The following is a 9,691-nucleotide window of genomic DNA, read 5'->3' as shown; positions in this document are numbered from 1 at the left end:
CGTTGGCAATTTGGGCCTTTTGTCACAAGGTACCTTCTCTTGTTTGGAGAGAGGACATAAACAAGCTTTTAGATGTTTCTAAATGGAGTACTCTTCACCTATGTCCTTCTCCTTTATTCCACGTGATACAAATGCAAATTTTCATATTCTTAATTATGGTGTTCTTCTTTTATACATGTGACCCTTGACTATGCCATGAAATCCTCCAAAATATTCTTAAAGGATGGGAGGACCTCTTCATGCATGAAGTTAGTGGAATGTGACAAGTTATCCAAAATTCCTCCAAATATGTGATTTGTGCCTTGGGAAATGTTTAAGGTACCCTCAATGGAAAAACACATAAAGATTTGTAGCCAAGTGCCCTAAATGTGAGATGTTGCCACTTGTGCAATTGTGCCTCCTTTTGATGCCCAAATTGTCACCCTAGTTGTGCAAGACTCATGAGCTGTCACTTTGGGTCAACTCAGGGTTGTTGGCATTGTCACCTTATCAATGAATCCTCTCACTTTGGATTACTTATTGAATCTTGGGGGTATCCCAAAGCACAAATTTATGGGGTCTTTTATGTGACTAGATCACTAACATTGAAAACCATCTTTACATTGAATGGTTCAACATCTTGATGATCCCTATCCTATTGACCACAAATTTTGTATTCATTATTGCTTTAATTGCAACACCTCCAGTAGATATTGATGGTGTTCATGAGCCTATTTCTCACTCTCTCCTTTATGGAAACAATGTTATCTCCAATGCCATTATTCGATGAATGGCTACACAACAGGGATCCTATGAGCCAATCGTTCATGTTGTCGATGTAGTGCCCACATGACACAAACATTTTATGGTCTATCATAGACAAACACTCTATGATGGGTTTCAAAGATACCCAACCTATGAAAACGAGCTACATTCTATTGTCGAAGCCTGTAATTAGTCGAAGAAATATATTATACCAAAGGAAATGGCCATCCACACAAATTGTAGGCCTTTTCCTGCTCTAGATTATCCTTGGGACTTAGTGCCTCTAGATTTTATGTCATGTTTTCCTTCAACCAAGCATGTTAACAGATGTGTTTTTTTTGTTGTTGATTGCTTCCTTAGGATGGGAATTTTGGCACCTTGTATGAAGATTGTCGCAACAAAATCCACTCATAATTTCTTATTCAAGCATATTTTGGTTCACTTTGGGTTTCCAAAGACCATATTTCTTGATAGGGATAATAGGTTCCTTAGTATTTTTTGGTTTAACATTTGTTCCATGATGGACATCAAGCTTGACCAAATCCACTACATTCTATCCCTAGATTTATAAATAAAAATTAGTAGCCAATAGGATTATTATAGATGTCTTTAGAGTATACAATTGCGAGCATCCATATACACGTGTTGAAAACCTCCATATTGTTAACATAAATTTGACAAAGCTCTTCATATTTCTATTGGCTACAGGTCTTTTTAGGTGTGCTTGGGGTCCCAACAATTGGAACAAATTGATATAGCTATATTCATGGTATAACACATGAAGATACCTCCTATACTTGGATATTTTGTAGGAAGTTGCCAACTCCAAGTACAGTTAGATACACAATCGATTAGGTTCCACATAAGTTTTAGGTTGTTGACGAGTTATGGTTGGACTTGCATAAAGGGCAATTGAAAAACTCCCATAAGAAGCACATACCACTTTGACACAATCCTTACAATATCACTAAGGCTATGGGTGATAATTCTTTTGAGGATAACCATAGGATGATTTATATTACTTCAAAAGTAGATATAAGTTAAGATGATTTAGGCTCGATGAAGTGCATGTCTAGAAAAAGTTTCTTTAAAAAAATAAAAAAAAATGATCACACTTATACTTATAAAAATTAATCATATGAATCAATCACTTCACAAGTAAATTAATACTTATAAAAATTAATCATATGAATCAATCACTTAACAAGTAAATTAATAACCTAACATAAAATAATAAAATTAGAAAATAAACCTTAAAAAAAAACATAAAAACATTGAAAAAATTAACTTAAAAATCCATTAAAACTCTAAAATGACAAATTCTTAACACTAAACCTAACTATTATTTTAATATAAAACCAAAAAAATCAAGCTTAACAAGTTAATTATAGTTGCAACTTGCAATATTTGATCCTAAACTTACTAATGATGGTTTGGGACCATCCCATGACGAACCCTTGTTGAATGCTAGCCTTATCCAAGCAATGATTGAATTTATAATCATTGTTATCCATTGTTTTTGCTTTGTGTGGATTAATGTTAAATCATTATGGCTTCTATGATTATGTGCCATGTGGTTTGTGTCATGTTTGTGGGGATTAGTGGCCTTGATGTATGCCCAAGCAATTATTCTAACTTTATGATTATGAACAAATATGATAGGATTATGGACAAATTTGATAGGTTATAGAGCTTTACCAACCTCCTTTTTCACTTAGGGTGGCTAATAAATGATTCACTTTGAAAGATCTATAATTGTGTTAAAAATGTTGAGGTGATTGGTATAAAAAATTGTAAAGGAAAACAAATTCATAATTTAAAAAAAAAAAAAAAAAACTTTGAAATAAATAAATTAACATAAATTTACTTTTACAATTTTTTTTTAAAGTATAAGAGAGATTTATGCTATTTCCATGAATTTAATTATATACCATAAAGGTCTATGTAGGGTTAGCATCAACTAGTGCTTTAAAGCCCAAGTCAATTGTCCTTTTGTTAGAAAGTGATCTATAGATAGGTGGGCATATTTTCGCACCCCAATTTCAGCCATTCTTCTGTGGACATGTGTTCCATACTCCGTGAGCTATGCAACGGTATTTTTGATAGACACGTGGTTGCCTAGGAGATGAGTCAATATTGTGAGGGTGAAGCAAGACCCTATTTTCATTTGTTCTTGGGATTTATCATATCATTCATTGACAAGGGTAGCAATTATATTTCTTCTTCGTTCTTTTCTTTGTGTGTGATAGAAGCTGGGGGAGTTTCGTCTGTTTCAACAGCTTCACGGGAAAAAGGGACATTAAGGCTACACTCTCAGCCATCTCATATATCCCGGAGATTTAAAAATTGTGAATAGTGGTAAGGTAATATTCTTTCCAATCTTTTTACAACATTTTGAAACCCTAAGGGGTTTTGAGTTTCCGAAGTAATGGTTTTTTGATCTGTTGTATCCATGGAAAATATTATGTTGGTTCTATTTGTCTACAATGCTCAGAGTTTACTAAGTTTCAGAGCGAAAGCGGAGTCATTTTGATGGGGTTTTAATTTTTTGTTCTTGTTGTTTTTGAGGGAAAATATTTTGGGTTTTGGGTGCCTCAGATATTAAAGAAAATGGTAATCTTTGGATACAGGGTTTGTGGAAAAGAAAGTTTTGCCCATTTGTGGAAAGTGTAGGATCCAAGGCACCAAGGTTTTCTTTGAAAGGTACATTCGTTGTCCGCTCCCCTCTCTTAAGATAACAGGGAATTTGTATTGAATGAAGCTCTAGATAGTTTACTTAATTAAGTTTCTTTATGGGAGGTATTGTGGTGTTAATTAAACAAAGTCAGTCTTGCAACGATTTTTAGAAGTCAGGGTTGGAGAGTAAGGAGTAACTAGGAGGAATATGTAGGTAATGAAAATTTTGGAAATTTAAATATGATGCGATGGCTGGACATTCTAATGTAGGTTTTATGGCATTAATTAGATTTGTTCTATAAAATGTGATGGTTTTTAGAGGTAACAGTTTGGTAGCATTAAGTGGGTATTCGAAAGTAAGAAGTAATTACCAGGGGGTTTTTGAAAACAATGAAGATATCTGAAATACTAATATGAAGTTATGGATAGTCTACTGCACTGAAATTCTTTGCACAAGATTTTATTATGCTAGTAAGACTAATTCTACAGAATGTGAGGGTTTTAATAATCCATGGTTGGAAAAAATTTAGATGGGTATGGGACAGTAATAAGTTATCAAGAGGTATTTAGATTGCTGAAATATGAATTTGAAACATTCTGGGTTTGTGGTCCCAGCTAGTAAATCATCAAGAAATCGAATTTTGAGAATTGTGTTCTAAGGATAGAACCGTAACAGTGTATTTAATTTTAAATTCATGATTTCCGCTAGAAATTGATGCAAAAGTCATTGTTTTCTTATGCCTGGAGTAAGGAAAACTGAACCAAGAGTGATTTATGAAACACAATTTATCACATTCTTTTGTATTTGAAGGAATTAGAGGAGTCAAGGTTTTGTTTCATAGAATTGAAAGAATATGGTTGCTTGGGCGCCTGATGGATTTTCATGTTTTTATTTCTTAACATTGGATTTGGATTTTTGTAGAAAAAAGTGGATTTAAGTGGGAGCCAGACCAGTTGGAGTTGCTGCTACTCTATGTGTGTTTATTGTGGGATATTCCTCTACCGACTCCATTAGGTAAGTGTTGGATTATAAGGTGAATGTTAAAAATGAGCGGTTGATATGCCATGTTTCATTAGTCTTTCAATAATTAAGAAAGATGTATTGACCTTTCAATAAATTTGAAGTGCTTGGCTCTAATGGTTAAAGAAGTTCAGTGATCTATTTAAGTGTTAAGCATCTTACAGGAAATTCAGGGCTGTCGATCCTAGAATTTGAAGTCTTTTTTAGGTACACAACATTGCCTACCATAGGAATTTGCAGTAAGTCAAATATTTTGAGATCAGAATGGCAAAATTTGCAAGGGACAGTTTATAATATGAATAGTTTTAAGAAAGCCTTTCCATGTGGTAGGCATTGCCTTGTCTAGGAATTTCAATTTACAATAATGTGGTCTCTCGATGTTGAAATATAGGGGTCTTAGAATGGACCAGTTTATGTTGTACATGTAATGCATGTTTCTCCTGGATTGTTAATGTGGGTTGTGGGGTTTTTTTGGATTTAAAAGAAACAGGAGTCAGAATTGAGAGGAGAAAGAGGTAGTGAACAAGGGCTTTGTGGAGATCTCACGTGAGAAAATGGAGCAGCAAGCCCCAGGCCAGCAGTAGCCAGTTATGGGGGTTGTCAGTGGTCCACCTCAGATGCACTATGGTACAACGCCTTATCAAACAACTCAGTTGGTTGCACCTGTTTCTCCAGCCTCTATTGTTGGAACTATTCATTCTGCTGGCCAGCCTGCAGCTGCATATCCTGCAACTACTGCTCAGCTAGCTGCACAACATCATTTGGCTTACCAATATCTTCATCAGCAACAACAATAGCAACAAAAACAACAACTACAAATTTTTGGGTTAATCAGATGCATGATATAGAACAGACATTAGACTTCAAGAACCATAGTTTGTCGTTGGCTAGAATCAAGAAAATTATGAAGGCAAATGAAGATGTGAGGATGATTTCAGCTGAGGCACCTATGATTTTTGCAAAAACTTGTGAAATGTTCATTTTGGAGCTTACCCTGCACTCATGGATTCATACAGAAGAAAATAAGTGACACACTTTACAGAAGAATGACATTGCAGCTACCATAACTAGAACATATATCTTTGATTTCCTCGTGGATATTGTACCAAGAGACAAGTTTAAGGAGGAGGGTCTTGGCATTCCCAGATGCCTTGTACCTATTAGAACCCCAGCTGAAGCTATACCATATTATTATGTTCCTCATCAACATCCAACATCACAGATTGCACCTCTTGGAATGATTTTTGGCAAGCCAGTGGATCCTACAATGTATGCTCAATAACCTACCCTCCTGTTGCTTATATTCTGCAACAAATGTGGCCACAACAACAAATTCTAGAGTAGTCCAGGGGCCCATCCTCTAGAAATTAGGTGCTTTGAGTTGTTTTCTGTTGCCAGCAACAGGTAGATGGTAAGAGGAAAAATGACAAAGCCCTATTTTGATCATGTTGAAAGGCATTTGCTCAAGTTCACTCTGGTAAGATTTGTTTGACCTGGCCTATATAAATGATTTATAAACCAAGGATCAATTCGAGCAAGTTCTTGTGTTTTTTGTTGAACTTTCGAGGCCTTCACAACTATAAAATTCTCGTTGGATATTTTCAAGAAATTGTTTCATGCCCAACTACATTTAAATAGAAGTAAGAGAGATGTTGTGAACAATTTTGTTTTTCTTGATTCATGCTTTGTTTTGTTCAGTATCTGGTTTATAGTTTAAATAGTTCATAATTTTATCATTGCATTGAGCATGTAGCCATCCTAAATTTTAGGTAGATGTTATATTCTCACCTAGTGAGGTTACTTCATTTTTTATTTGATTTTGTATGTACCATAAGCATCCTAATTTCTGGGCATTTGTTATATCTCTGTGTTTCGGAGAAAAATGTGATGGTGTTATATCCCTATATTACAGAGCAAAAGAAAGTGCAAAGGCCATTGTTGTGAATTTAGTACATTATTTTTGTTAGGTCTTTAACTGATTTGTTATACTTATCTTATGATAAATAAATATCATGTAAGTGCAAAGGTAAATATTGATACATGCATAATCTTCTATATCAATTTACTTGCTCGAGGATCACATTCCAATATTACTGATCATTGCACTTATGTTATGTATTTATAGCACTTATGTTATGCTATTTTGCATGAAAAAAATTGTTGGTTCTTGCTACGTGTTTCATGTTACATTTGCTTTATGTTGGTCTAGGGTGATGCCTTTTTTGGGGTATGCCATTTATTATTTACTGTTATCGATACACAAATGAAGATGTGCCTCTTAGAAGTTGTTTGTTTTTATTGTTTTGATTTTTTATTAATACTTGTTACTGTTTAATTATTTGTTAATTTAAAAAAAAAAATATCTATGTCAAAAGATGGGACATCCGACAAGAGCGTTAACATTAAAATGACAAATGTCTTGATTTTTCTTGTCCACTGACTGAGTGGAATACTTGATCCAATACTATTTGATATACTGCATAAAATGATGTTATACCCAATACTTTGGCAACTGGCATTCAATATGTCCAATCTGTGTCTTTGGTAACATTGATTAACATATCTTGGTTGGATGATGTAGTCTTTAATTTACAATCCTTGTAAATGTCTTAATGACCCCTCTATCATCACCAGCAAAAGCGTGTATTGTGAAACTTTTGGAGTCTGACTTTGTTTTGTATGTCTCTTCTAGGCAGACATATGATATCTCTTTTCTATTTAGCATATGCTTAATGAGCAGGCCAATCATGTCAATTGGATTAATTTTATATTGTAAATGATGGTTTTGTTCATAGTCTTCCCTATTTTTATTTTACATTTTAATCACTTTCAACGTTTTTTTATTCTGCTCTTTATTGCACCCAGCGAAGATTTTGATGTTGACAGGAATGTGCAATTTGTTATCTTGTTTTCTTCAAATGTGTCGTGTCTAAACATAGACGTTTAGACACAACAAGTGTTTTGAACTTTTGTGAATTTTGATAAAAACTGAAAGTTGTTGTTAGATAGATGATAGAACTAGGTTGTTGTCTAGAGTTAGTATTTTCCAGTGTTACATGGGGGCATGCTCCCCATGCCTCAAGACTCATGGATGGTGAATCCCAATGAGAAAAAATTAGCACGTTCACTCAAAAGTAAAACCTGGGGAGATGCAGTGCGTGTCAGACATCAATACAATTATCTTAGCTTATACTAGAATTAAAATGATAGGGGGTTGTGGTTTACTATGCTTTTATAAATGTTTGGGTGGGTTGTATCTCTAAGTCTCACTGGTCACTTTTGTCCAAACTAGACATAAATCAAATCTATTGATCTATTACCTCTAACAACATTTTCCATGAGTTTCCATATAGGTAATCCAGTGAAGTAGATGGAAATATTTTTCATGGTAGTATGATTACTTCCATTTTCATCTGTATGATGAGATTTTTATTTTATTGTTTGATGTTTTATAAGGTTGTGCTCGAGGTTAAATAGTGGTTTTTTTATTGATTAAAAATTATATTTCAGTGGTGAAGGTGGCGCAGGCAAAACAGAAACTACAAAAATTACAATGCAATACCTGGCAACACAAGGAGGTGACAGTGGAGTAGGTGATAAAATATCACAGACAAATCTTATTCTGGAGTCATTTTGTAATGCAAAGACGCTAAAAAATTACAACTCTAGTAGATTTGTAAGTTGTAATCCTTTTAAGTCTCATATTTAAACAATTTCAATACATGGGAGATAGAATTGTGATACTTGTGAGTTTCCCATTACAATCGTGTTTGATTGAATATTTTTGACTCTGGGTAGACAAACATGTTTGTAGCGAAGTCATTTTGTTTCTAGACTTGTAAATCTGAGATAAAGAACTACAAAATTTTAAGGATATTGTTCGAAATTATATGCGGGGCAAGTTGATTGACATGCATTTTGACGACACTGGGAAAATTTGTGGTGCACATATTCAAACATTTGAGAAAAGTTTAAGAAAGTTGATTGACATGCATTTTGATGGCACTGGGAAAATTTGTGGTGCACATATTCAAACATATAAGAAAATTTTAAGCTTCTTTTTTAGTTTTGAATATTTTACATCTCTGTAATTGACATCACCATTCCTTTTTGCACTATTTAATTTGAAATAGGTTGGTGTCAGACACTTGGATAATGTAGAGAGGTCATTTAGTGGGATTATACCCTAATGTGTGAACTGCGGTTTAACATAATCCTTTTTCTCTGCTCTACGGGTTTGCTCGAAAAGGTGAGGAGCACATGATCATATTATTTGAGTTTGGTTGAATTTATTTGATTTGATATTGTATGTTCTAGAAGCTATACTGTGATAAAGTACCTATTTGTATTGTACACTCAAGAGTAGTGCAACAATTACAAGGCGAACAATCTTATCATATATTTTTATCAGCGTTGTGTCGGCACTTCTCCTGCTCTTAGAAGTATACGAATAAAAGGCTATTTTTTTAATGCAGTTTTGCTTCTCATCAGTTTGTTTTAGCAATAACTTTGTTCCATATATAAGCTACCTTTTCTTTTCATAGCTTGTATTGTAATAGATTTCTTAATTTTTCTTTTTCACTAGATATTAGGAAAGTTGCATAGTAACCTCACTCTACATGACACTAATGTAGGCGACATGCATTTGTTCAATATGATGGCATCATTTTTATACAATAGAAAGTTGGCCATCAATAATTCATGAATTTCACCTAGCAACCTTCAACATCCTCTATGAATTCTAAATATCTTCACTTCTTTGCAGAACTTTTCATTCTTATCTATGCTTTACTCTTCTCAAGATTTCATTGTGTTTCCCAAGCCAGCACTCTGTTTGCAACATCCTGGCTTGATTTACTTACTAGACACTACTGCAAGATGATGTACTTTCTTTCACATATGATTAGATTGACATTATGTTGATTGAAAGCAATTAGGAAAAACATTTAGTTGCTTAAGTGTTCATCTAATTCACAGTCTCCAAGGCCCTCTAAAATCAGTTCTAAAAGGCGCTCCTCACAAAAATATCTACCATAGTTTTTGACTTAGATATTTAATTTTTAGATGTCCCTACTATTTCTGATATGTCCAATTAACATCCAATCAGAGAAGCTGTTGAAACTGATTATCTGCATACTACAATTGAATACTTAAAACATGGCATAGGTTTCTTGTTTTGTTAATAGTAAATTTTATTGAATGAGGTGGCATGCCTCAATTTTCAAGTGACACAGAGTTCACATTCTATAC

The 9,691-nt window shown here is 34.0% G+C and overlaps 1 pseudogene; it reads left to right on the top strand.

Annotated features, from left to right (window-relative positions):
• The first annotated feature begins 4,712 nt into the window (after positions 1-4,712).
• On the top strand, positions 4,713-5,785 carry LOC149207802 (nuclear transcription factor Y subunit C-3-like; annotated as a pseudogene).
• Positions 5,786-9,691: the final 3,906 nt, after the last annotated feature.

This window comes from Pinus tabuliformis, chromosome 1_2 (assembly GCF_031772625.1).
Source record: "Pinus tabuliformis cultivar Carrire ecotype Pingquan chromosome 1_2, CPIR1, whole genome shotgun sequence".
Taxonomy (NCBI): domain Eukaryota; kingdom Viridiplantae; phylum Streptophyta; class Pinopsida; order Pinales; family Pinaceae; genus Pinus; species Pinus tabuliformis.
This window is presented reverse-complemented; position numbering and strand designations above follow the sequence as displayed.